This window comes from Mauremys mutica, chromosome 7, assembly GCF_020497125.1.
Source record: "Mauremys mutica isolate MM-2020 ecotype Southern chromosome 7, ASM2049712v1, whole genome shotgun sequence".
NCBI lineage: Eukaryota > Metazoa > Chordata > Testudines > Geoemydidae > Mauremys > Mauremys mutica.
In genome coordinates this window covers 129672812-129700610 of record NC_059078.1, presented here as the reverse complement: position 1 = coordinate 129700610, position 27799 = coordinate 129672812, and the positions used below count along the sequence as shown (strand labels likewise).

General features: G+C 52.3%; 4 long non-coding RNA genes across 5 annotated transcripts; all 4 read right to left on the bottom strand.

Annotated features, from left to right (window-relative positions):
* Window positions 1-10256: 10256 nt before the first annotated feature.
* LOC123374897 lies at window positions 10257-11823 on the bottom strand. Its single transcript, XR_006581243.1, has 3 exons — window positions 11315-11823; window positions 10666-11014; window positions 10257-10314 (listed from the first exon to the last, which is right to left on the bottom strand). It is a non-coding gene; the product is annotated as an uncharacterized LOC123374897 (long non-coding RNA).
* Window positions 11824-15177: 3354 nt separating this feature from the next.
* Window positions 15178-19737, bottom strand: LOC123374899. Its single transcript, XR_006581245.1, has 4 exons — window positions 19309-19737; window positions 18423-18476; window positions 16142-16271; window positions 15178-15728 (listed from the first exon to the last, which is right to left on the bottom strand). It is a non-coding gene; the product is annotated as an uncharacterized LOC123374899 (long non-coding RNA).
* Window positions 19738-22149: 2412 nt separating this feature from the next.
* On the bottom strand, window positions 22150-23348 carry LOC123374900. Of its 2 annotated transcripts, none has more exons than XR_006581247.1 (3): window positions 23291-23348; window positions 22685-22816; window positions 22150-22399 (listed from the first exon to the last, which is right to left on the bottom strand). It is a non-coding gene; the product is annotated as an uncharacterized LOC123374900 (long non-coding RNA). The 2 variants fall into 2 exon arrangements; XR_006581246.1 differs by having other exon boundaries at window positions 23190-23309.
* Window positions 23349-25353: 2005 nt separating this feature from the next.
* Window positions 25354-27014, bottom strand: LOC123374898. The gene is made up of 3 exons (XR_006581244.1): window positions 26549-27014; window positions 25865-26022; window positions 25354-25409 (listed from the first exon to the last, which is right to left on the bottom strand). It is a non-coding gene; the product is annotated as an uncharacterized LOC123374898 (long non-coding RNA).
* Between the last annotated feature and the right edge of the window lie 785 nt (window positions 27015-27799).

Below are 27799 nucleotides of genomic sequence, written 5' to 3'. Positions count from 1 at the left end.
TCATTAGCACAATGCTCTCAGCTCAGCAAGTCCAGCTCTTCAGTGATTCCAGCTCATAGTAGGGGAGCCCCAGTGCCAGTGAGTTCAGCTCAGTAACCTGTATCTAGATTCTTAAGGGAATCAAAAATTAACTCTGACATTCCACAGTGGAGAGAGGCACAGGTGGAACTGGTGCTTCTGGCTCACACAGGAAGCCTGCACCACCCAGTACAGATATCTGTCCCCAGCCTCTCTCTCTTGACTGGGTTTTGGAACCCATGTCCCTTGTCTAGCAAGTGCTATTTAATTGATAATGAAACCCTCTATCATAAGACAGTTTTGTAGTTCCTCATTTACTTAATCGGGGTGACAACATTTTATTGCTCCTGCCCCAACAACAATGAAATTGGGGCTCCCACAGCTGTGAAAATAACCATCCCATGCTGCTTTGCGGTATGCTAAGTGGGGTGGGAGTGCTGATGCAAATAACCAAAATACCAATGCAACACTTTAAACTTCTTTCCGCACTCCCCATAATTTACCACCAGATGTCAGGGTGGGGCTCATCCTGACTCTGCTTACAGTATCATCTGCAAACTTTGCCACCTCACCTTTCTCCAGATTATTTATGAATAAATTGAATAGGAGTGGTCCTAGGATTGACCCTTGGGGAACACAACTAGTTACTCCTCTCCGTTCTGAAAATTTACCATTTATTCCTACCTTTTGTTCCCTGTCTTTCATCCAGTTCTTAATCCATTAAAGGATCTTCCCTCTTTTCCAATGGCTATTTTATTTACCTAAGGTCCTTCACCAAAGGCTCTTATCAAAGTCTTTCTGGAAATCTAAGTACACTATGTCCCAAAATAGTCACTTTGTTCAGGAGACTCTTGTCCCTTTCCCAGCCTTAATCCCAGAGCCTTGTACCAAACGAGGAAGCACACGGCCTGTGAAGAAAACTACAGCGAATACAAGTGAGGAATTGAAAGCACTCACCTCTTACTCACAGCCCAGTTATGCAGAAGGAAGAAATCTGAGGACTATTCATGTCTCCTTAGAAGGATGTCCAGGCTGTTCAGGTCCAGTTCTGCATATTCTCATCCAGTGAGGGCTCCTGGATAATTCCTCTGCAAACTAATAAAGGCAAGCAAAAACCGTCACTACACAGAGCTCTATTCGTGTATTAAATCTTGCCCTCATCCCCGCCTCCCTCTCTCATCCCATCTACATCACCCCACAAGGGCAGAGACTCAGTCAACACCCACAGTCACTGCTGCACTCTAGTGCCCACTGCCCTGTACTATTTCGGTCCCCTACTTGTTCACAGCTCACAAGACCTAGCCTGTGGGGATGCACACCTACCACACCTGCCCATGTCCTATGAAGAGAGACAGCACAAGGTGAGACAAGGACAGATAGAGAGAGAGAGAGAGACAGAGACTGTGTGTGTGTTGGCCAACACATTAGAGGAGAGAGAGAGAAAACGGTGGGATAGAATCAAGAAACTCACCAACTGGAGTCATCCTCCTGGATCTAATATGCTGAGGAGGACACACCAGTCCTGGCTAAAGACATGAGCAGCCCCTGAAAATGTGGACCTTGTCTCCCTCAAAACCACAGCTAGTCAGGAACCTTTTCTTACCAACCCAGCGCCAGCCGATGGTGTGTCTCTACCTGGAGTCAGATGGAGCGTGAGCAGAACCCTCAACAAAACAGAAACTTATCTCAGTGTCGGTGGCGTCGGCTTGGCTCCCAAATGGACGGCTCTTGCCTGGCATGAACAATGCTCACAGGCTCGCTGCTCTCACTCACTTTCCATCGCATGAGGGCAATAGAATCTGACGTGTGACTTCATTTCCCTTGGCACTAAACGCAGCAGAGGGGAGAAGAACAAAGTAAATTAGCATCTCTGTCTGCAATGTTGAGTAGTCTTCGTTTCACAGCTCCTGTGTCCCATGGCTCCGCCCTCAACTACTTCACACCTGCAACTAGAAGGGACCCATTGTAACTGCACCCAAAATAGTCACTTTGCTCAGTAGACTCTTGTCCCTTCCCCAGCCTTAATCCCAAAGAGCCTCATACCCAACTGTGACCAAGTGGGAATGTTCTGAATGTTTTCTCTGAATACTGTGTGGGTGCCTCAGTTTCCCCTACGCCTTTCTTAAATATCTAGGTGTGGGGGATCAGGGTGTATGATTTTTGCAGAACCTTAGAGGGCCCCTGTGATACTGTCTGCATAGAAAATGGCCGGCACTCTCTCCTGGCAACTAACGGCCTGGGCCCCTCCTCTGTTCTCTGACACCTTCAGTTGGCCCCTTTGCAAAGAGATCCGATGACCTCCTGGCCCGGGAAAGAGACAAAGGCCAGAGAGGAGGGGCTGGAGAGTCTCCGATTTGAGCTGGCTGGGAAAATGGAGGGGAGCCCAGACGGGGCTCTGGCCTCCCTGGGCCCCCCAAAGATGGACCTAACTGAAAGGGTCCTGTGATCTGTACTTGCAAGACCTGTCTTGGACTGTGTTCTTGTCATCTAAATAAGCCTTCCGTTTTACTGGCTGGCTGACAGTCATCATGAATCGCAGGAAGCCGGGGGTGCAGGGCCTTGTCTCCCCCAAACTCTGTGACACCAACGAGGAAGCACACGGCCTGCGAAGAAAACTACAGCGAGTACAGATAAGGAATTGAAAGCACTGACCTCTTACTCACAGCCAGTAAAGCGGGAGGCAGAAAGCTGAGGACTGTTCATGTTTGCGTAGAAGGATGTTCAGGCTGAGCAGGTCCGCCTCTGCCCGCTTCTCCTCCGTCGAGGGCTTCTGGACAATTCCTCTGGAAGAGCAGCTGGAAAAGCTTTGCATGAGCCATCACTACACACATCTCTATTGGTGCTTGAAATCTTGCCCTCATCCCTGCCTCCCTCTTCCATCCCATCTACATCAGCCCCACTCGATGAACAGAGACCGAGTTAACACCGGCAATCACCACTCCGCTCCCGTGCCCATTACTCTGCATTATTTTCATCCCCTTCTACTTTTTCATGGCTCCTAATACATAGGCCGTGGGGATGCAATCCGAGCACGCCTGCCTGTGTGCTACGAAGGAAGACAGCACAAGGAAATGCAAGGACAGACACAGAGAGAGAGAGAATGTTGGCCAACACAGTACAGAAGAAAGAGAGAAACATGAGAGGATGGCAAGCAACTTTCCACTTTCACTCATCCTCCCAGATCTAACTTCCGCTGCAGAGGACACACTGCTACTGGCCAGAGAACTGACCAGCCCCTGAAAATGGGGACCTTGTCTCCCTCATAACGACAGCTACTCAGGTACCTTTTCTTACAAACCCAGCCCCAGCTAACGGGGTGTCCCTACCTGGAGGAGCAGAACCCTCAGCAAAACAGATACTTATCTCAGTGATAGTAGCGGCTGTTCTGCTCCCAGATGGACGGCTGCTGCCTGGCACCAACAACGCTCGCCGTCTCGTCACTCTCACTCGTTTTCCATCACGAGGGCCGTAGACTCTCACGCATTAAGTCTTTTTCCTTCACACTAAAACCAGGGGATAAAACAAGTAAGTTACCAGCTCAGTCGGCAACGTCTCATAGGCTCTTCTTTTTGACTGTCCTGCACAGCGGGGCTCCACCCTCAACCCTCTTCCCATTACACCTTTAGGACTACAAGTAGAAAGCACACCTTGCAACTACACCTGACAGAGTCGCTCTGCACAGCAGACTCTGGCCCCTTCCCAGCCTTAATCCCACAGAGCCCCGTACCCAACAAGGAACCACATGGTCTGTGAAGAAAACTACAGCAAGTACAGATGAGGAATTGAAAGCACTGACCACTTACTCATAGCCATTTAAGTGGGAGGCAGAAAGCTGAGAACTATTCATATCTCCTTAGAAGGCTGTCCAGGCTTCTCAGGTCCACTTCTGCCATATTCTTGACCGGTGAGGGCTCCTGGATGATTCCTCTGAAAACTAATAAAGCCAAGCAAGAACTATCACTACACAGAGATCTATTGCTGTGTTCAATCTTACCCTCATCCCTGCCTCCCTCTGCAGTCCCATCTACATTTGCCCCACTCTATGAACAGAGACTGAGTCAACGCCAACAGACACCGCTCCACTCCACTATCCACTACCCTGCAGGATTTTTATCCCCTCCTACTTCTTCACAGCTTCCGATACACAGCTTTTGGGGCTGCACACCTAGCACGCCTGCCCGTGTCCTAGGAAGGGAGACAGCACAAGGAGAGGAAAGGAGAGAGAGAGTCCATAGGGCTGATCAATGGACACGTTCAGTAGGAATTTGGGGTCCGTGCATCAGTGGCTTAGTTGTATGATATCTGGGGGTGGGGGCTGCACTGTGAGGTAGAGGGGTTTAGGGTTCCCAAGCTGTATGGGGAAATGTGGGATTCATAAGCCTTGGAGAGTAAGGGCAGGGTGGAGGGAGTTGCAAGGCCCCAGTGTGGCTGGGAAGGGTAACAGGAATTGGAGAGGGAAGCCTGGCTGGCTGTGGGTGGCATGGGGAAATGTGGTGCTGGGGAAGTGGGGCCCAGCAAAGGAGAAATAGGTTGGAGCCAATTGGGGTTGAGGTGTAGAGATTGGGTGTCATGGAGGATGTTGGGGTGCCCTGAGATGGGGAACAGATGGGGTGGATTGGAGGGCCATGTGCAGGGGGCAGATTGGGGTGGGGTGAGCCGAGTGCTGGCAAGCCTGGGGATGCCGGAGCAGGTTGGAGGAGGTTGAATGGGTCCCCGTGGGGGGCAGGCTGGAATGCACAGAAGGAGATGCTGGGTGCATTACCTCGAGTGGCCACCTGGTGTCACTAAGTATTTTCCTCCCAGAGCAAGAGTGAAACCGGGTGGCCAATCCAGATAACTCACAAACCATTTCCCCTCATAAAGGGACAGTGACAACTAGGGGCCAGTCGGGGTTAATGCACAAAGTATTTCCCTCATGGAGCAGCAGTGTCAGTGGGTGGCCTCTTGGGAGAATGGAGACAGCATTTCTCTCATGGAGCAAGACACACACCGGGTGGGCCAGGGCCGGCTCCATACCCCAGCGCGCCAAGCGCATGCTTGGGGCGGCATGCCGCAGGGGGCGCTCTGCCTGTCACTGGGAGGGCAGCAGGCGACTCCGGTGGACCTCCCGCAGGCGTGCCTGCGGATGCTCCACCGGAGCCGCGGGACCGGTGACCGCCAGCGCGCCCCCCCGTGGCATGCCGCCGTGCTTGGGGCAGCGAAATTTTAGAGCCGCCCCTGGGGTGGGCACTCTGACTACTGGACAAAGCATTTCCTTCATGGAGCAACTGTGCATCACCCTGCGTGGCCACACGGTGTCACTGTTGCTCCACGCAGGAACTGCTCTGTGCAATACCCCGCGTGGCCACACGGTGTCACTGTTGCTCCACGCAGAAACTGCTATGTGCAATACCCTGCGTGGCCACACGGTGCCACTGTTGCTCCATGCGCAAAATGCTCTGTGCATTACCGTGCGTGGCCAGACGGTGTCCCTGTTGCTCCATGAAAAGTGCTCTGTGCATTACCCTGCGTGGCCACATGGTGTCACTGTTGCACCACACAGAAACTGCTCTGTGCAATACCCTGCATGGCCACACGGTGCCACTGTTGCTCCATGCAGGAACTGCTCTGTGCAATACCCCGCGTGGCCACACGGTGTCACTAGTTATTTCCCTCATGGAGCCACAGAGACACTAGGTCAGGGGTCAGCAACCTCCGGCAGCCACGTGCCAAAGACGTCATGGGAGCCCATTTTCAATGGCACGCGGCTGCCTGCTGGGACTCCACGGTGCCATTAAAAATCCTGCCAGCACTGCAAGCCGCAGGGTCCGCGCTCCCGGGCTGGAGCACCAGGCAGAGCACAGCAAGCCGCCGGCCCCTCCCCCCCCACGGATCCCTGCCCCCGCCCGCAGAGCTCTGGGGCCGGGGCTGCGCGCTCCTATGGGGCAGCATAGGCTGGCTCTGCTTGGAGGCTCATGGTAAGGGGATCTGGGGCTGGGGGGCTTTGGTAAGAGGTGGGGGCACTAGGGTGACCAGACGTCCCGATTTTATCGGGACTGTCCCGATATTTGCTTGTTTGTCCCGCGTCCCGACCAATGTTAGGTCGGGACACTGGACAAACAAGCAAAGGCTCCGGAGCCTGGAAGGGCTCGCGCCCTTCCCCGCCCCGACTCTGCCTCCTCCTTCCCCAATTGGCTCCCTCCCCAAATCCCCGCCCCATTGGCTCCCTCCCCAAATCCCCGCTTCTTGCCAAGCACGCCATGCCCAGGAGACGCAGGGGAACGTGGGGCCGGGGTGAGTGTGAGTCCGGCCTGGCCCCGAGCAGGCAGGACTCGGGCGCGGTGCCTGGATGGAGAGTAGGGAGTGGCCTGCGGGGCCAGTCGGTGGTTGTTCTGCCCACTTGGGCAGCGGGACACGGGAGCAACCGCTGCTGCAGCTCCCACTGCCGCGGGGGGAGGAAGCGGCCAAGCACGTGGCGCCCGGGCCTGCTGCGGGGACCCAGCAGCACGCACACTGCGCCCCGCCACTGGCCAGTCGCGTCTGGGCTGGCTGCCCAGCTGGTGCAATCCCGCGGCGGAGGCATCGGCAGCCCAGCCCCGTTCGTTCCCCTATGGGACCCGAGCAGGATGGGGGGGCTGGGGCCTGCTGCCCCCACTCCAGGTCCACCCGTGGGATTGCACCAGCTGGGCAGCCAGCCCAGACGCAACTGGCCAGGGGCTGGGCGCGCGGTGTGCGTGCTGGGTCCCCGCAGCAGGCCCGGGCTCGGGGGGTTCATGGGCACCAGAGCCGCAGCCGCCAAGTTTGGCCAGCGGCCGCTTCCTCCCCCCGGGGATGTGGGAGCTGCAGCAGCGGCTGCTCTCAAGTCCCGCTGCCCAGGTGGGGAGAACAGCCGCCGCCGCCTGGCCCCGCAGGTCACTCTGAACTCTCCCTACAGGTACCATGCCCAAGTCCTGCCTGCTTGGGGCCAGCCCGGACTCACACTCACCCCGGCCCCGAGCTCCCCTGAGTCTCCCGGGCCTCCCTCCAGCGCTTGCGGAGGGAGAAGGAATCGGGGGTGGGGAATTTTTTTTTTTTTTGCTCTTTCGCAATTTTTTCCCCCATTGCCGCCCCCCCCCCCCACGTCCCAATATTTGACCTGGGTGATCTGGTCACCCTAGGGGGCACTCAGGGGACAGGGTTGGTTGGATAGGGGGTGGGATCCCGGGGGGTGGCAAGGGGCGGGGGTCTCTCAAGGCAGCAGACAGGGAACAGGGGGGTGGATGGGGCATGGGAATTCCGGGGTCTGTCAGGGGGTGCGGGCTGGATAGAGGTCAGGGGGGTCAGGGGACAGTTAGGGTAGGGTGGTCTCTGGAGGAGGTGGTCAGGGGACAAGGAGCTGGGGGGGTTGGATGAGTCAGGAGTTTGGGGGGGCTCTCAGGAGGCAGGGGTGTGGAGGGGGTTGCGGCAGGCAGGGAGCAGGGGGAGGGTTGTATGGGTCGGGAGTTCTGGGGGTCCTGTCGGGGGTGGGGAGTGGTTGGATGGGGCGGGGGAGTTCGGGGGTCTGTCTCACGGTGTGGATAAGGGTTGGGGCAGTCAGGGGACAGGTAGGGGGTAGGCTCCTAGGGGGGCAGTCGGGACAAGAACAGGGGGGCTTAGATAGGGGATAGGGTTCTGGGGGGCAATTAGGGGCAGGGGTCCCAGGAGGGGGTAGTCAGGGGACAAGGAGTGGAGGGGGTTGGAAGTTCTGAGGGGGGCAGTCACCCATCCCTCTGCCCTGAGCCCTGACACCTCACACACACACACACCCAGGCCCCTGACCTGAGCCCTGTACCTCCCTCATACACACCCAGCCCTCTGTTGACTCCTTCACCCACCCACCCACCCCGACCCCAGCCCTGACACCTGCACCCCCCTCACATGGCCCCAGTCCTCTGCCCTGACTCTTGCACCCCTTCACATCCCCACTCGCACCCTGAGCACCAAACGGGAGCTCCTGCACCCCCCACTCACATTTCCACCTGCACCCCTCACACCAAATGGGAGCTGCCCAGGTAAGTGCCCCCACACCCAGACCTCCTGCCCCAACCCTGAGCCCCCTCCCTCATTCTAGCTCCTGGGCCAGACCCTTCAGCCCCAGGCCTGTGCTCGGTCCACTCCCACCCTCAGCTCAGTGCAGAGAGAGGAAGAGAATGGGCCAGAACCAGGGAGAAGGTAGCTACCCGCTGTATGTGGGCAGGGCCCCGCACAGCCTGCTTTCAGCCTAGTGGAACAGAGCCCCAGACCAGCAGCGGGTTGAGCAGGCCAGTGGTGTAAGATCAACATTTTAATTTAATTTTAAATGAAGCTACTTATACATTTTGAAAACCTTGTTTATTTTACAATACAACACTAGTTATATAATATATATAGAGATAGACAGTAAAGAGCTCTTCTGAAAAACATTAAGGTTTTGCGTGCCAGTAATACATTTTAGAGTGAATAAATCAAGACGCGGCACACCACTTGTGAAAGGTTGCCATCCCCGATATAGACAATAACGCGATCTCACTCCAGTGTCTTCCTAAATGTTAATATTGCTTTTTTGATCTTTGAATCACAGCTATAGCAATAGACAAGACCCGAGCTAACATTTACCCTTCTATCTCTAACAATGCAGGCTGCATTTCAAACCTCTATTCCTTTACAGATCTTCGTAACCAGTCTTTAAAGTCCGGCCATGGGTCAAGGTCAGTTTGTGAGTTAATTAACTCTTGCTGGCCCTGTCGCCTTACAATGAGATATTACATTACACGCAGATCACCACAAAGTCTCGGTGGCTTTGAGCTCCTTAGGACCTAGCCTTTAAAACGCTCTTTGCCACTGACCAATCCCTGTGAGAAGGGTGCAGGTCTCCCCTTTCTAGCTCCTCTTGGGCCGCTGGCACTTGCTGGGCAATGAGACCACGCTCTCCTGAGGGAACGGAGGTCTCTCCTTTACGGCGCTTTTCTCTCTGCCCCATTCGAATGCCCCTGGCTTAAGGACCACCCTGTAAGGAAGGTTTGGGTCTCCTTTGCCAAGCAAATTAAACCACAGGTCACTTTGACACGCCCAGCAAAATGACTGCCCTGTAACCAGGGTGTAAGGTCTTATCTCTTGCACGCTTAAACTAGGGGAGCCTTTTTGTGCCTGTGGCTGAGCGACACCCCACGCCTTGAGAAGGCTTGAGCTTCCGTTTCTCTTAGTGACAAGAAATTCCCCCACAATTATTTCTACTGGACTTTTTTGAGATTTGAAGTGAAATCTTACTTGCGACCTATCCAGGTCAGATGCAACATGGTGTGGCCAAGGGGCAGCTGTAAGGGGATGGTGGAGGCCATGGAAAATTCGCCCCTTTTCTCAAAAAAGCCAAGAAATGGCCCAACCATGCAAATGTCACACCGTCTGGAAATGAACAGGTAAGGTGGCGGGGGCTCCTTTCAGACCCTCACTAACACCTCATCCTTCCTCAAGTCCTTTTGCCCTGCCCAATTTACACCGCTCAACCAACCACAACTTTGACCCTTTGTTTTCTTGTGCACAAGAAAGACACTGTCGCACTGATGAGTTTGCAACTGTAGACATTCAGACAGCTCCCTCAGCTGTGTCCAAATTCCAGGCCTTGTGTCTCTTTGGAGATAGACAGAGGAGATTCCTAGGGCTACGTCCGAAGGGATTGATGTGGCTATCCTTTCTGAAATGTGTTGATGTTCAGGTGTTGTAATCACATGCGGTGGTATTCAGAGCCAGCACGTGGGTGCACCTAACCCTACTAACAGGACTGCGTCACAAGGACGAGGGGTCTTTTCTGGTAAAGATTAGGGAGCACAAAGTTATTTTCTTGGTGAGGTAGGAAGGTAAGTCCGGAAGGGTGTCGCTGAGAGATGGAGGATTGATCGGAAAGGAGACACTCAGTAGGATCCCTCCCTTACCTGTTCATTTCCAGATCTTTTCACATTGGGGACTTCCCCCCGCCCCCTGCACACACAGAGTTTAAAGGAGGTGTATTTTACTAAAGAAAGGGTGACCGCCCTGTAATCAGGGTTCAGGCCCCTTTTCTCCTGTCTACATTGGCCCTCTTAATGGCACCCAACATAGTCACTCTGCAGAGCAGATTCTGGCCCCTCCCCAGCCACAGAGCCCCGTACCCAAGGAGGAAGCACACGGCCTATGAAGAAAACTACAGCAAGTACAGATGAGGAACAGCCAGTTATGCAGAAACCCGAGGACTATTCATGTCTCCTTAGAAGGATGTCCAGGCGTCTCAGATCCACTTCTGCATATTCTCCTCCGGCGAGGGCTCCTGGACGATTCCTCTGCAAACTAATAAAGCCAAGCAAGGACCATCATTACACAGAGCTCTATGAATGTCCTCATCCCTGCCTCCCTCTCCCATTCCATCTATATCCGCCGGACTCAATGAACAGAGACTGAGTCAACATCCACAGACACTGCTCCACTCTAGCGCCCACTATCCTGCATGATTTTCATCCCCTCCTACTTGTTCATAGCTCCCGAGACCAAGCCTGTGGGGATGCACACCTAGCACTCCTGCCCCTGTTCTATGAAGGGAGACAGCACAAGGAGAGGCAAGGACAGACAGAGAAAGAGAGTGTTGGCCAACACACTAGAGAAGAGAGAAAAAAAAACACAGGAGAAAGGCAAGTAACTCACCATCTGGAGTCATCCTCCTGGATCCAACCTTCTCCTGCGGAGGGGACACTGCTTGTGAACAGAGAGATGACAAGCCCCTGAAAATGGGGACCTTGTCTCCCCAGCTAGTCAGGAAACTCTTCTGACAAACCAGCCCCAGCTAACAGGGTGTCTGTACCTGGAGTCAGATTGGCTGATAACAGAACCCTCAGCAAAACAGACACTTATCTCACTGACAGTGGCATCTCCTTGGCTCCCAAATGAACGGCTCTTGCCTGGCATGAACAATGCTCACAGGCTCGCTGCTCTCACTCACTTTCCATTGCATGAGGGCAGAAGACTCTGACATGTGACTTATTTTCTCCTGGTACTAAACCCAGCAGAGGAGAGAAAAACAAACAAATTAGCATCTCCATCTGCAATGTCACGTAGTCTCTTCATCTCACATCTCCCATATCCCACGGCTCTGCCATCAAACCATCTCCTATTACTATTTTACATCTGCAACTAGAAGGGATCCATTGTAACTGCACCCAAAATAGTCACTTTGCTCAGGAGACTTTTGTCTCTTCCCCAGCCTTAATATCACAATGTCCTGTACCCAGTGAGGAAGCACAAGGCCTGTGACGTAAACTACAGCGAGTACAGATAAGGAATTGAAAGCACTGACCTCTTACTCACAGCCAGTTGTTCAGAAGGCAGAAAGCTGAGAACTGTTCCTGTCTGGTTAGAAAGGTGTCCAAGCTGCTCAGATCCACCTCTGCCAGTTTCTCCTCCGGCTCGAGCTCCTGGACAATTCCTCTGGAAGTGCAGCTGCAAAAGCCAAGCATGCGCCATCTCTACACACAGTTCTAATGGTGCTTGAAATGTTGCCCTCAATCCTGCCTCCCTCTTCCACCCATCTACATCAGCCCCACTTGAACAGAGACCGATTCAACACTGACAGTCACTGCTCCACTCTCACACCCACTACCCCGCATGGTTTTCGTCCCCTCCGACTACTACTCCAGGGCTTTCAAGACCTAACCGGTGAAGATGCACACCTCGCAGGCCTGCCTGTGTCCTAAGAAGGGAGATGGCACAAGGAAAGGAAAGGACAGATTAAGAGAGAGCGTTGGCCAACACACTAGAGAGACAGAGAGCGAGAAAATGAGAAACACGGGAGGAAGGCAAGCAACTTGTCACCTGGAGTCATCCTCCTGGATCCAACCTTCCGCTGCAGAGGACACACCGGTACTGGCCAGAGGACTGAGCAGCCCCTGAAAATAGGAACCTTGTCTCCCTCATAACCACAGCAGAGCCTTCACCTAACAAGACACTTATCTCACTGACAGTGGTCCTTGCTCCACTCCCAGCTGGATGGCTCTTCCCTGGCATCAACAAAGCTTAGAATCTCCCAGCTCTCGCTCCCTTTCCATGGCATCTGCGGAGTGGACTCTGACTCTGCACTTGGTACTAAACCCAGCACTAGGGGGAAAAACAAAATCAGTTAGCATCTCAGTCTGCAATGTGCATAGGTTCTTCTTCTCCCATCTACCACACCTCAGGGCTCCGCCCTCAACCCTCCTCCCATTACAGCTTTAGCACTACAACTAAAAAGCAGCCCACTGCACCTACATCCAAGATACTCACTCTGCACAGGAGACTTGTGCCTTTGCCTCGTCTGAATCCCACAAAGCACCGTGTCCAATGAAGAAATTCAGAGCCTCTGAACAAAACCGGAGCCAGTACAGATGAGGGATTCCAAGCACTAACCGCTTACTCACAGCCAGTTGTGCGGGAGGCAGAAATCTGAGGACCATTCATGTCTGCTTAGAAGGATGTCCAGGCTCCTCAGGTCCGCCTCTGCCACTTTCTCCTTCAGCTGCTGCGCCTGGACAATTCCTCTGCAAGCGCAGGAAATGAGCGAAGCAAGAGCCATCACTACACAAAATTCAATTGGTGCAGGTAATCTTGCTCTCATCCCTGCCTCTCCCATCCTATCTACATCAGGCCCACTTGAAGAGAGACAGTCAACATCCACAGTCACCCCTCCACTCTAGCGCCCACTACGATGCATGATTTTCGTCCCCTCCTACTTGTTCATAGCTCCCGAGACCTAGCCTGAGGGGATGCACACATAGCACTCCTGCCTGTGCCCTATGAAGGGAGACAGCAGAGAGAGAGAGAGAGAGAGAGAGAGAGTTGGCCAACACAGTAGAGTAGAGTAGAGAAGACAGAACAGAGAGAGAAACAGAGGAGGAAGGCAAGCAACTCACCACCTGGAGTCATCCCTCATGGATCTAACCTTCTCCTGCCGAGGACACACCCATCCTGGCCACAGAAATCATCAGCCCCTGAAAATGGGGACCGTGTCTCCCTTAAAACCACAGCTAGTCAGGAACCTTTTCTTACAAACCCACTCCACCTAACGGGGTGTCTCTACCTGGAGCCAGGTGGGGCGTGAGCAGAACCCTCAGCAAAACGGATACTTATCTCAGTGATAGTAGCAGCTGTTCTGCTCCCAGATGGACGGCTCCTGCCTGGCACCAACAACACTCGCAGTCTCGTCACTCTCACTCTCACTCATAAGGGCAGTAGACTTTGACATGTGACGTCCTTTTCCTTGGTACTAAAACCGGGGGATAAAACAAGTAAGCTACCGTCTTAATCAGCAATGTCTCTTAGGCTCTTCTTTTCCTCTCTCACGCACGGCGGGGTTCCACCATCTACCCATTACACCTTTAGGACTAAAAGTACAAAGCACCTCTTACAACACCACCCAACAGAGTCACTCTGCACAGCAGACTCTGGCCCCTCCTCACCCTTAATCCCACAGAGCCCTGTACCCAACAAGAAACCACACGGTCAATGAAGAATACTACAGTGAGTACAGATGACTCTGAGTTCGAAGCACTGAGCCCTTACTCATAGCCAGTTATGCAGAAGGCAGAAACCTGAGGACTATTCTTGTTTCCTTAGAAGGATGTCCAGCCTGCTCAGGTCCACTTCTGACATTCTCATCCGGCTGGGGCTCCTGGACGATTCCTCTGCAAACTAATAAAGCCAAGCAAGAACTGTCACTACACAGAGCTCTATGAATGCCCTCATCCCTCTAGCGCCCACTACCCTGCATGATTTTCATCCCCTCCTACTTCTTCATAGCTCCTGAGACCTAGCCTGTGGGGATGCACACCTAGCACTCCTGCCCGTGTCCTATGAAGGGAGACAGCACAAGGAGAGGCAAGGACAGAGACAGAGAGTGTTGGCCAACACACTAGAGAAGAGAGTAAGAGAGAGAGAGAGAGAGAGAAACACAGAGAAAGGCAAGAAACTGATATGGGCCGTGAGCAGAATCCTCAGCAAAACAGACACTTATCTCACTGACAGTGGCGTCTGCTCGACCCCCACATTGACGGCTGTTGCCTGGCATGAACAATGCTCACAGGCTCGCTGCTCTCACTCACTTTCCATCGCATGAGGGCAGTAGACTCTGATGTGTGACTGCTGGATTTAGTACCAAGGAAGAAGTAAAAGGAAGAAAAAAAATATATAATTACCATCTCCATCTGCAATATCACGTAGTCTCTTCATTTCACATCTCCCGTATCCCACAGCTCCGCCCTCAACCCATCTCCCATTACTACTTTACAGCTGCAACTAGAAGGGACCCATTTTAACTGCACCCAAAATAGTCACTTTGCTCAGGAGATTCTTGTCCCTTCCCCAGCCTTAATCCCAAAGAGCCTCGTACCCAACGAGGAAGCACACGGCCTATGAAGGAAACAAGAGTGAGTACAGATAAGGAATTGAAAACACTGACTTCTTACTCATAGCCAGTTATCCAGAATGCAGAAAGCTGAGGACTGTTCATGTCTCCTTAGAAGGATGTCCAGGCAGTTCAGGTCCACTTCTGCCAGCTTCTTCTCCAGCTGAGACTCCTGGACAATTCCTCTGCAAACTAATAAAGGCAAGCAAGAACTATCACTACACCAGTGGTTCTCAACCTTTTGTACTGATGATCCCTTTTACATAGAAAGTTTCTGAGTGTGACCCTCCCCTTATAAATTAAACACTTTTTGTATATTCAACACCATTATAAATGCTGGAAGCAAGGTGATGTTTAGGATGGAGGATGACATTTCACAACCCCCCAAACAACCACCTTGCGGCCCCCTGACAGGACCTAAACCCCAGTTTGAGAACTCCTGCACTACATAGAGCCCAATTAAGCCCCTCTTCCCCGCGTCGCTTTAGATCTGTCTTAGCCCCACAACACCAACAGTAACCACTCCAGTCTCGCACCGACTGCCCTGCATGATTTTCGTCCCCTCCTACTTCTTTATGGCTCCCAAGACAACCTGTGGGGGTGCACACCTAGCTCGCCTGCCGATAGCCTAAGAAAGGAGACAGCACAAGGAAAGGCAAGGACAGATTGAGAAAGAGTGTTGGCCAACACACTAGAGAAGAGAGAGAAACATGAGAGAAAGGCAAGCAATTCACCTAGATGCAACTCATTCTCCTAGATGCAACCTTCTGCTAGATGCAACTCATTCTCCTAGATGCAACCTTCTGCTGCGTAGGACACACTGCTCCTGGCCAGAAAACTGAGCAGCCCCTAAAAATGGGGATCTTCTCTCTCTCTCAAAACCACAGCTAGTCGGGAACCTTTTCTTACTAACACAGCCTCAGCAAACGGGGCATCCCTTTCAGGAGCAAGGTGGGCCGTGAGCAGAGCAATCACCAAAACAGACACTTATCTCATTGACAGCGATGACTGTTCCACTCCCAGTTGGATGGCTTTTTCAAGGCATCAATAATTCTCGCAGTCCCATCACTCTCGCTCGCTTTCCATCGCATGAGGGCAGTAGACTCTGACTTGTCACTTCTTTTCCCTTGCTACTAAATCCAGCGAAAAAACAAGTCAGTCACCATCTCAATTGGCAATGTTGGGTAGCCGCTTCTTTTTGCCTCTCCCACATGGTGGGGCTCTGCCCGGAACCCTCCTCCCATCACGCCTTTATGACAACAAGTAGAAAGCACCCCTTGCGACGACACCTGAAATAGTCACTCTGCACAGATGACTCTGGTCAGACACACCAAACCTGCGGGGAAAACACGTAGAAATTGTGCTTCTTTTTGGCTTGTAACTTATTGCTTCTTGTAGCTTTTTGCTTCCAGCAAGCACGGACAAGGAGGAGCAAAGGGGACGGCTAGTTGAGGTGCACAGCAGGCCCACCACAGTCCCAGACTGCACGCCAGGGGAGATCTAGTCATTGAGTGTTGGGGTTCTTAGGGATTGGCTTGTTTTGGCCTTGTTTTCAAATGGGTTTATCTTGATTTTTGGCTTATTGTCAAAGTCGGGGTGTTCATTTCCCCAGTGAAAGTTAGCAATTGTGACTCTGGTCCCTTCCCCAGCCTTAATCCCCAAGAGCCCCACACCCAACAAGGAAGCAAACAAAGTGTGAAGAAAATCACAGCAAGTACAGATGAGGAATTCCAAGCACTGACCACTTACCCACAGCCAGTTATGCATGAGGCAGAAAGCTGAAGACTGTTCATGTCTCCTTAGAAGAATGTCCAGGCTCCTAAGGCCCACGTCTGCCAATTTCTCCTCCGGCTGCTGCTCCAGGACAATTCTTCTACAGCTGCAGCAAATAAGCCAAGCAAGAGCCCTCACTACAAAAAATTCAATTGGTGCGTGAAATCTTGCCCTCATCCCGGCCTCCCACATCAGCCCCACTAGAGCAGAGACTCAGTCAACACCTACAGTCACCGCTTCACTCTAGTGCCCACTGCCCTGCATCATTTCGGTCCCCTACTTGTTCATAGCTCCCGAGATCTAGCCTGTGGGGATGCACACCTAACACACCTGCCCGTGTCCTATGAAGGAAGACAGCACAAGAAGAGGCAAGGACAGAGAGAGAGTGAGAGAGACAGACAGAGTGTGTGTTGGCCAACACATTAGAGGAGAGAGAGAGAAAAACGTGGGAGGGAGTCAAGAAACTCACCAGCTGGAGTCATCCCCCTGGATCTAATATGCTGCCGAGGACACACTGGTCCTGGCCAGAGACATGAGCAGCCCCTGAAAATGGGGACATCGTCTCCCTTGTAACCACAACTAGTCAGGAACCTTTTCTTACAAACCCAGCCCCAGCTAACGGGGCGTCCCTACCAGGAGCAAGATGGGCCTTGAGCAGAGCGATCACCAAAGAAGACACTTATCTCATTGAGAGTGGTGGCGGTTCCGCTCCCAGATGGACGCCTTCTGCCTCGCATCAACAACGCTTGCAGACTCATCGCTCTTGCTCTCTTTCCATTGCACGAGGGCAGTAGACTCTGGCCTGTGACTTCTTTTCTCTTGCTACTAAACCCAGCACAAGGGAGAAAAACAAATCAGTTACCCTTTCAGTCAGCAACTTTGGGTAGGCTCTTATTTTCCCCTCCCGCACACAATGGGGCTCCGCCCTCAACCCTATTCCCATTACACCGGTAGGACTGCAAGTAGAAAGCACCCCTTGCAACGACACCCGAAATAGTCACTTTGCACAGCAGACTCTGGTCAAACACACCAAATCTCAAGGGGGAAAATAAGACATAGAAATTGGGCTTGTCTTTGGCCTGTAGCTTATTGCTCGTTGTAGCTTGCTGCTTCCGGCAAGCAGGGGCAAAGGGGGGGAAGAGAGAGTCAGGGGTGCACAGCGGACCCACCACAGTCCCAGACTGCACGCCAGGACAGATCTAGTCATTGAGTGTTGGGGTTCTTAGAAATTGGCTTGTTTTGGCCTTATTTGAAATAGGATTAGCTTGATTTTTGGAATATTGTGAATTCAGGGTTCTTATCTACCCAGTGAAAGTTGGCAAGTATGACTCTGGTCTCTTCCCCAGCCTTAATCCCATAGTGCCCCATACCAAACAAGGAAGGAAACGGCCTATGAAGAAAATTACAGTGAGTACAGATGAGGAATTCCAAGCACTCACTGCTTACGCACAGCCAGTTAGGCAGAAGGCAGAAACCCGAGGACTGTTGAGGTCTCCTTAGAAGGATGTCCAGGCTGCTCACGGCCACTTCTGCATATTCTCGTCCGGCGAGGGCTCCTGGATGATTCCTCTGCAAACTAATAAAGTCAAGTAAATACCATCACTACACAGCACTACTGGTGCATTTAATCTTGCCCTCATCCCTGCCTCCCTCTCCCATCCCATCTACATCCGCTCGACTTGATGATCAGAGACTGAGTCAACATCCACAGACACCGCTCCACTCTAGCGCCCAATACCCTGCATGATTTTCATCTCCTCCTATTTGTTCATAGCTCCCGAGATCTAGCCTGTGGGGATGCACACCTAGCACGCCTGCCCGTGTGCTATGAAGGGAGACGGCACAAGAAGAAGCAAGGACAAAGACAGAGTGAGAGAGAGACAGACGGAGTGTGTGTTGGCCAACACATTAGAGGAGAGAGAGAGAGAAAAAAACATGGGAGGGAGTCAAGAAACTCACGAGCTGGAGTCATGCCCCTGGATCCAACCTTCTGCTGCAGATGACACACCCCTCCTGGCCAGAGAAATGACCAGCCCCTGAAAATGGGGACCTTGTCTCCTTCATAACCACCAGTTAGGAACCTTTTCTTACAAACCTAGACCTTGCTAATGGGGTGTCCCTACCAGGAGCTGAGCCGTGAGCAGAGCAATCACCAAACCAAACACTTATCTCAGTGACAGTGGCCTCTGCTCAACTCCCAAATGGACGGCTCTTGCCTGGCATGAACAATGCTCACAGGTTCGCTGCTCTCACTCACTTTCCATTGCATGAGGGCAGTAGACTCCGACGTGTGACTTCTTTTTCCTTGGTACTAAAGCCAGCAGAAGGGGAAAAACAAACAAGTTACCATCTCCGTCAGCAATTTCACTTAGTCTCTTAATTTCATATCTCCCGTATCCCACGGCTCCGCCTTCAACCCATCCTCCATTACTACTTTACACCTGCAACTAGAAGTTACTTTGCTCAGGAGACTCTTGTCCCTTCCCCAGCCTTAATACCACAGTGCCCGGTACTCAACGAGGAAGCACAGGGCCTGTAAACAGAGCCGGCTCCAGGCACCAGCTGAGCAAGCTCGTGCTTGGGGCAGCACATTCTACGGGGCGGCTTCCGCCCAAACCTAGGGCGGCACAACTGCTTTTTGTTGTTGTCGTTGTTTGCTGTTCCAGCCGTCCTGTAGGGGCGGCGGCGCGGAGGAGGGGAGCGCCCTGCAGCAAGCTCAGCAGGGCAGCCCGCGTCCTTCCCTCTCCGCTGACCGGAGCCCTTCTGGCAGGCGGCGCGGCAGTCAGGGCTGCAGGGTGAGCGCCCCGCTGAAGCGCTGGCCGCCCCCCTTCTCTCTTCCCCCTCCGCTCCCTCCCCTTCCCCCCCCATTAGACTGGGCACGCACTCTGCAGCACAGAGTCCCCTGGCGCCGGTCGCCCTGTAGGGGTTTTTGTTTTGTTTTTCCCCTGCTTTGCCGGCCGCGTCGTTGTTTCTCCCCCCGCCCCCCCTTTGCCACTCCAGCTGCGCCATGTCCCCCGCACCAGCTTTGCCGCTCCAGCTGCGCCATTTTTTCCCCGTTTTGCTGCTCCGGTGGCCCCGTCTGAGCCGGCCCTGCCTGTAAAGAAAACTACAGTGAGTAGAGGTGAGGAATTGAAAGCACTGACCTCTTACTCACAGACAGTTATGCAGAATTCAGAAATCTGACAACTATTCATGTCTCCTTAGAAGGATGTTCAGGCAGCTCAGCTTCACTTCTGCCACCCTCTCCTCCAGCCAAGGCTCTTGGACGATTCCTCTGTAAACTAATAAAGCCAACCAAGAACTATCACTACACAGAGCTCTATGAATGCCCTCATCCCTGCCTCCCTCTCCCATTCCATCTACATCTGCCCTACTTGATGAACAGAGATGCAGTTAACACCGATAGTCACCACTCCACTCTACTTCCACTATCCAGCATGATTCTCGTCCGCTCCTACTTCTTCATGGATCCAGGAGACCTAGCCTGTGGAGATGCACACTTAGCACCCCTGCCTGTGTGCTATGAAGGGAGAGAGAGAGAGAGAGAGAGAGAGAGAGAGAGAGAGAGAGAGAGAGAGAGAGAGAGAGAGAGAGAGAGAGAGAGAGAGAGTGTGTGTGTGTGTGTGCTGGCCAACACTAGAGAAGAGAGAGAGAGAGAGAGAGAATATCATGGGAGGAAGGCAAGCAACTCACCACCTAGTGTCATCCTCCTGGATCCAATCTTCTGCTGAGGAGGGAACACAGCTACTGGACACAGAACTGAGGACCTTGTCTCCCTCAACCGAAGCTAGTGAGGAACATTTTCTTATAAATCCAGCCCTAGCTGATGGGGTGTCCCTACCTGGAGCCAGGTGGGCCGTGAGCAGAACCCTCAGCAAAACAGACACTTATCTCAGTGACAGTGGCAGCTGTTCCGCTCCCAGATGGACGGCTCTTGCCTGGCATGAACAATGCTCCAGGTCTCGTCGCTCTCGCTCGCTTTCCATCGCATGAGGGCAGTAGACTGGCTTCTTTTCACTTGGAACTAAACCCAGCACAAGGGGGGGAAAATAAGTAAGTTACCATCTCAGTAGACAATGTCTCGTTGGCTCTTCTTTTCCCCTCCCCCACATGGTGGAGCTCCGCCCTCAACTCTTTCCATCACACCTTTAGCACTACAATGAAAAATGAGACCATTGCACCTACACTTAAAATAGTCACGTACCCAACGAGGAAGCACATGGCCTTATGACAGCAAGTACAGAGAAGGAATTCAAAGTACAGCGCTTACTCACAGCCAATTATGCAAGAGACATAAAGCTGAGGACTGTTCGTGTCTGCTTAAAAGGATGTCCAAGCTGCTCAGGTCCACTTCTGTCTCTTCCTTCTCCAGCTAGGGCTCCTGGACAATTCCTCTGCCACAACAGCTGCAAAAACCAAGCATGAGCCATCACTACACAGAGCTCTAATGGTGCTTGAAATCTTGCCCTCAATCCTGCCTCCCTCTTCCATTCCGTCTGCATTGGCCCCACTTGATGAACAGAGACCGAGTTAACAGCAACAGTCACTGCTCCACTCTCACACCCACTCCCCTGCGTTATTCTTCCTCTCCTACTTCGCCATGCTTCCCAAGACCTGGCCTCTGGGGATACACAGCTAGCTCACCTGCCTGTGTGCAATGAAGTGAAACAGCAGAAAAAGAGGCAAGGACAGACTGACAGAGTGTGTTGGCCAACACTAGAGGAGAGAGAGAGAGAGAGAAACACGGGAGGAAGACAAGTAACTCGCCACCTGGAACCTACCTTTTCTGCAGAGGACACATCGCTTGTAAGCAGAGAAATGAGTAGACCCTGAAAATGAGGACCCAGTCTCCCTCATAACCACAGCTAGTCATGAACATTTTGTTACAAACCCAGGCCCAACTAACAGGACGTCCCTACCTGGAGCCAGGTGGGCCGTGAACAGAGCTCTCACCAGAACAGACACTTATCTCACTGACAGCAGCAGCTGTTCTGCTCCCAGATGGACGGCTCTTGCCTGGCATGAACAATGCTCGAGGTCTCGTCGCTCTCCCTCGCTTTCCATCGCATGAGGGCAGTAGACTGACTTCTTTTCACTTGGTACTAAACCCAGCATAAGGGGGGAAAAACAAGTAAGTTACCATCTCAGTAGGCAAATGTCACATTGGCTCTTCTTTTCGCCTCTCCCACACGGGGGAGCTCTGGCCTCAACACTCTTCCCATTACACCTTTAGCATTACAACCAAAAAGCAGCCCTTGCAACAGCACCCGACATAGTCACTCTGCGCAGCAGACTCTGGCCCCTCCCCAGCCTCAATACCACAGAGCCCTGCACCCAACAAGCAGACACACGGCCTGTGAAGAATACTACACCGAGTATAGATGAGGTATTCCACTGGCACCGACCGCTTACTCACAGCCAGGAGGCAGAAAGCTGAGGACTGTTCACGTCTGCTTAGAAGGATGTTCAGGTCCACTTTTGAGAGTCTCTCCTCCAGATAGCGCTCCTGGACAATTCCTCTGCCAGTGCAGTTGCAAAAGCCAAGGATGAGTCAGCGTTACACAAAGCTCTGAAGGTATGTGAAATCTTGCCCTAATCTCTGCCTCCCTCTCATTTGGTCTACATCAGCCCCAGGCGATGATTAAAGACCAAGTCACAGACACTGCTCCACTGTGGCACCCACTAATATGCATGATTTTCATACCCTCCTAATTCTTCATGGGTCCCAAAGACAGACTGTGTGGATGCACACCTAGCACTCTTTTCCCGCGTCCTACGTAGGGAGACTGCACCAGGAAAGGCAAGGAAGGGAGAATGAAAGAGCGAGAGTGTTGGCCAACACAATAGAGAAGACAGAGAAACATGGGAGGAAGGCAAGTAACTCAACACCTGGAGTCATCCTCTAGATGCTACCTTCTGCTGCGTAGGACACACTGCTCCTGACCAGAGGAATCATCAGCCCCTGAAATTGGGAACCTTGTCTCTCTTACAACCACAGCTAGTCAGGAACCTTTTCTTACAAACCCAGCCCTAGCTAACGGGGCATCCTTACCAGCATCAACGTGGGCCATGAGCAGAGCCCTCACCAAAACAGACACTTATCTCACTGACAGTGACAGCTCTTCTGCTGCCAGATGGACGGCTTTTGCGTGGCATCAACCATGCTCACGGTCTCATCGCTCTCGCTCACTTTCCATCGCATGAGGGCAGTAGACTGGCACATGACTTCTTTTTCTTTGGTACCAAATCCAGCAGAGGAGGGAAAAACAAAAAAAATAGACTCCATCTGCAATGTCATGTAGTCTCTTCATTTCCCCATCTCCCGTATCCCAGGGATTCACCCTCAACCCATCTCCCATTACTGCTTTAAAACTGCAAGTCGAAGATACCCATTGTAATGGCACCCAAAATAGTCACTTTCTCAGGAGACTCTGGCCACTCCCTAGCCTTAATCCCACAGAGCCTTGTACCCAACGAGGCAGCGCACAGCCTGTGAATAAAAGTACAGCCCTTACTCACAGCCATTTATGCAGGAGGCAGAAAGCTGAGGACTGTTCATGTCTGCTTAGAAGGATGTTCAGGCTGATCAGGTTCACTTCTGAGAGTCTCTCCTCCGGGTAGGGTTCCTGGACAATTTCTGTACCAGTGCAGCTGCAAAAGCCATGCATGATCCAGCATTACACACAGTTGTGAAGGTGTGTGAAATCTTGCCCTCATCTCTCGCTCCCTCTCCCATTCCATTTACATCAGCCCCACCTGATGAACACAGACCGACTCAAAACAGACAGTCTCCAATCCACTCTCATCCCTTCTACCCCACATAATTTTTGTCCCCTCCTACTTCTTCATTACTCCCGAGACCCAAGCCTGTGGGGAGCACACCTAGCACACCTGCCCATGTGCCATGAAGCAAGACAGCGCAAAATGAGGCAAGGACAGATTCAGAGAGAGTGTGTTGGCCAACACACAGAGAAAAGAGAGAGAGAGAGAGATTAACACAGGAGGAAGGCAAGCAACTCCTCACCTGGAATCATCCTCCTGGATCCAAGCTTTTACCCAACGAGGAAGCAAACAGCCTGTGAATAAAAGTACAGCGAGTACAGATGAGGAATTCCAAGCACTCACCGCTTACTCACAGCCATTTATGCAGGAGGCAGAAAGCTGAGGACTGTTCATGTCTGCTTAGAAGGATGTCCAAGCTGCTCAGATCCACTTCTGCCAGTTTCTCCTTGGGCTGGGGCTCCTGGACAATTCCTCTGCAAGCGCAGCTGCAAAAGCCAAGCATGAGCCATAACTACACACAGCTCTATTGGTGCTTGAAATCTTGGCCTCATCCCTGCCTCCCTCTTCCATCCCATCTACATCGGCCCCACTCGACGAACAGAGACCGAGTTAACACCAACAGTCACCGCTCCACTTTAGCGCCTACTGCCCAACATGGTTTTCATCCCCTCCTACTCCTCCAGGGCTTCCAAGACCTAACCTGTGGGGATGCACACCTAGCACACCTGCCCACGTCCTAAGAAGGAAGACAGCATAAGGAAAGGCAAGGATAGAGAGAGGGTGTGTGTTGGCCAACATACTAGAGAGAGAGAGAGAGAGAGAGAGAGAAACACAGGAGGAAGGCAAGCAACTCTCCACCTGCAGCCATTCTCCTGGATCTAACCTTCTGCTGCAGAGGACACACTGCTCCTGGCCAGAGAACTGAGAGCCCCTGAAAATGGGGACCTTGTCTCCCTCATAACTACTAGTCGGGAACCTTTTCTTACAAACCCAGCCCCAGCTAATGGAGCATCGCTACCAGAAGCAAGGGGGCTATGAGCAGAGCAATCACCAAAACAGGCACTTATCATTGAGAGTAGCAGCTGTTCCACTCCCAGTTGGACGGCTTTTCCGTAGCATCAATAGTTCTTGCGGTCCGATCACTTTTGCTCACTTTCCAACGTATGAAGGGAGTAGACTCTGACGCCTGATTTCTTTTCCCTTGGTACTAAAGCCAGCACAAGGGGAAAAAATAAGTTACCATCTAAGTGGGCAATGTCGCGTTAGCTCTTCTTTTCACCTCTCCCTCACGGCGGCACTCCGCCCTCAACACTCTTCCCATGACACCTTTAGCATTTCAGCCAAAAAGCAGCCCTTGCCACAGCACCCGACAGTCACTCTGAACAGCAGACTCTGGCCACTCTCCAGCCTTAATACCACAGAGTCCTGTACCCAACGAGGAAGCACACGGCCTGTGAACAATACTAGAGAAAGTAAAGATGAGGAATTAAAAGTATCAGTTTTAAACAATTTAATACTGTAACCAGTAATGATGATTGTGAAGCTTGGTTGAGGTGGTGCAGTCAGAGGGTGGGATATTTCCCAGGGAATGCCTTACTGCTAAATGATGAACTAGCACTCAGCTGAGCCCTCAAGGGTTAACGCATTGTTGTTAATGTAACCTCACACTCTACAAGGCAGCACGAATGGAGGGAGGGAGGGGAGACAGCATGGTAGAGAGAGACAGAGACACACCCTGTGGTGGTGGTGAGGGGGGGGGGAGAGTGAGAGATGCACATTGCCTTTTTAAGTAGGTCAGGAAGTTGAGACAGCAGCTGCGGGCAGCAGACTCTCTCCACCCTGAGCCCTGTCCTGTCCCCACCCTGCTCTAGATGGAGAAGGGGTAAGTGGGGGGTAGGAGTAGGGGGAGGCGGACACCCTGACATTAGCCCCCCTTTCCCCTCTCCCCTGCACAGCAAGCAGGAGGCTCCGGGGAGCAGCTCTAAGGTAGAGGGCAGGAGCAGCACATAGCAGTGGGGGGGGAGGGACAGCTGAACTGCCGGCAATTGATAGCCTGCTGGGTGGCTGCCGCACAGGGAACTTAGGGGGGCGGGGAGCTGATGGGGGGGCTGCTGGTCCACCCTGGTTCCAAGCCCCCACCAGCTAGCTGAAACAGGCTGCTCTTCCTGCAAGGACTGGATAAACCAGGCAGCTGCCAAGCAACATTATAAGGGAGCATTGCGCAATGTTAAACGAGCATGTTCCCTAATTGATCAGCAACGTAACAACGTTAACCGGGGCGACTTTAAGTGAGGAGTTCAGTGCTTTGAATACAGTATCGCTTACTCACAGCCAGTTATGTGCAAGGCAGAAAGCTGAGGACTGTTAATCTCTTCTTAGAACAATGTCCAAGCTGCTCAGGTCCATGTCTGCCACCTTCTCCTTCGGCTGCTGCTCCTCCAGGATTCCTCTAGAAGCGCAGCTGCAAAAGCCAAGCATGAGACATCACTACATACAGCTGTATTGGTGCATGAAATCCACTCAATGAATACAGACCGAGTAAACATTGAGTCACCGCTCCACTCTCGCACCCACTGTCCAGCATGATTTTCATCCCCTCCTACTTGTTCATAGCTCCCAAGACCTAGTCTGTGGGGATGCACACCTGAGTGTTGGCCAACATACTAGAGAAGAGACAGACAGAGAGAGAAACATGGGAGGAAGGGAAGCAACTCCTCACCTGGAATCATCCTCCTGGATCCAAGCTTTTCTGCAGAGGACATACCGCTTGTGAACAGAGAAATGAGCTGATGCTGAAAATGGGGACCTTGTCTCCCACATATCCACCGCTCGTCAGGAACATTTTGTTACACATCGAGCCGTAGCTAACTGGGCATCCATACCTGAAGCCAAGTGGGAAGTGAGCAGAGCCCTCACCTAACAAGACACTTCTCTCACAGATGGTGACGACTGCTTGGCTCCAAGCTGGACGGCTCTTGCCTGGCATCAGTAACGTTCGCTGTCTCCCTGCTCTTACTTGCTTTCCATCGCATGAGGGGAGCAGACTCTGACCCTCCACTTCTTTTCCCTTGGTACTAAACCCAGCACAAGGGGGGAAAAAAATCAGTTACCATCTCAGTCAGCAACATGCATAGTTTCTTCTTCTCGCATCTACCGCACCTCAGGGCTCCATCCTCAACCCTCCTCCAATTACAGCTTTAGCACTACAACTAAAAAGCAGCCCACTGCACCTACATCCAAAATACTAACTGTACACAGGAGACTTGTACCTCTCCCTCATCTGAATCCCACAGAGCACCGTGTTCAACGAGGAAATTCACAGCCTCTGAACAAAACTGAAGCAAGTACAGATGAGGGATTCCAAACACCAACTGCTTAATTAGAGTCACACGCTTAACAGCCTCACCTGACTCTTAGCAGGTTAATTGGAGTCAGGTGTTCTCATTAGCCTGGAGCAGCCCCTGCTCTGGTCACTCAGGGAACAGAAAACTACTTATCCAGTGGCAGATTTATCTCCCTTCTACTACTCTGCTGTTCCTAACTGGCCTGGGTCTATCACAGCAGATACTGGATAGAGAGAGATTTCACAAAAACACACACCTGCTCCTCAAATATCACGAGAGCACTCCTTAGCTCCACTGCCAAGTGAAAAACATCTAGATTGTACAGGTCTGGTTCCTCCAGATGCTTCTCCTCTGTCTGGGGCGGCTCCATTGGCCTTGAGCGGGCCTCTGCAAGAACAGCAAACCACCTATGGAAGAGCCATCACTGTCCAACATGCTACCGTGCTAGATATTTTACAATACCTGCCTCCACTCTCGCACCCACGACCCCACATGATTTTCATCCCCTCCTACTTCTTCCTGGCTCCCGATACCTAGCCTGTGGGGATCCACACCTACCCGTGTCCTATAAAGGGAGAAAGCACAGGGAGAGGCAAGGACACAGACAGAGAGAAAGAGAGTGTGTGTGTTGGCCAACACAGTACAGAAAAGAGAGAGAGAGAGAGAGAGAGAGAAACGCAGGAGGAGGGGAAGGAACTCGCCAGCTCGAGGCATCCCCCTGGATCCAACCTTCTCTTGGAGGACACACTGCTTGTGGATGGAAAAATGAGCAGCCCCTGAAAACGGGGACCTTGTCTCCCTCGTATCCACAGCTAGTCAGGAACCTTTTCTTACAAACCCAGCCCCAGCTAACAGGGTGTCTCTACCTGGAGTCAGATCGTCTGTGAGCAGAACCCTCAGCAAAACAGACACTTATCTCAGTGACAGTAGCACCTTCTCAGCTCCCAGATGGACGGCTCTTGCCTGGCCTGAACAATGCTCACAGGCTCGCTGCTCTCACTCACTTGCCATCGCATGAGGGCAGTAGACTCTGATGTGTGACTTCTTTTTCCTTGGTACTAAACCCAGCAGAGGGGAGAAAAAGAAAAAAAAAATAGCATCTTGGTCTGCAATGTCGCATAGTCTCTTCATTTCACATCTCCTGTATCCCACAGCTCCGCCCTCAAACCATCTCCTGTTACTACTTTACACCTGCAACTAGAAGGGACCCGTTGTAACTGCACCCAAAATGGTCACTTCGCTCAGGAGACTCATGTCCCTTCCCCAGCCTTAATACCACTGTGCCCTGTACCCAACGAGGAAGCACATGGCCTGTGAAGAAAACTACAGCAAGTACAGATAAGGAATTGAAAGCACTGACCCTTTACTCACAGGCAGTTGTTCAGAAGGCAGAAAGCTGAGGACTGTTCATGTCTCCTTAGAAGGATGTCAAGGCTGCTCAGATCCACTTCTGCCAGTTTCTCCTTGGGCTGGGGCTCCTGGACAATTCCTCTGCAAGCGCAGCTTC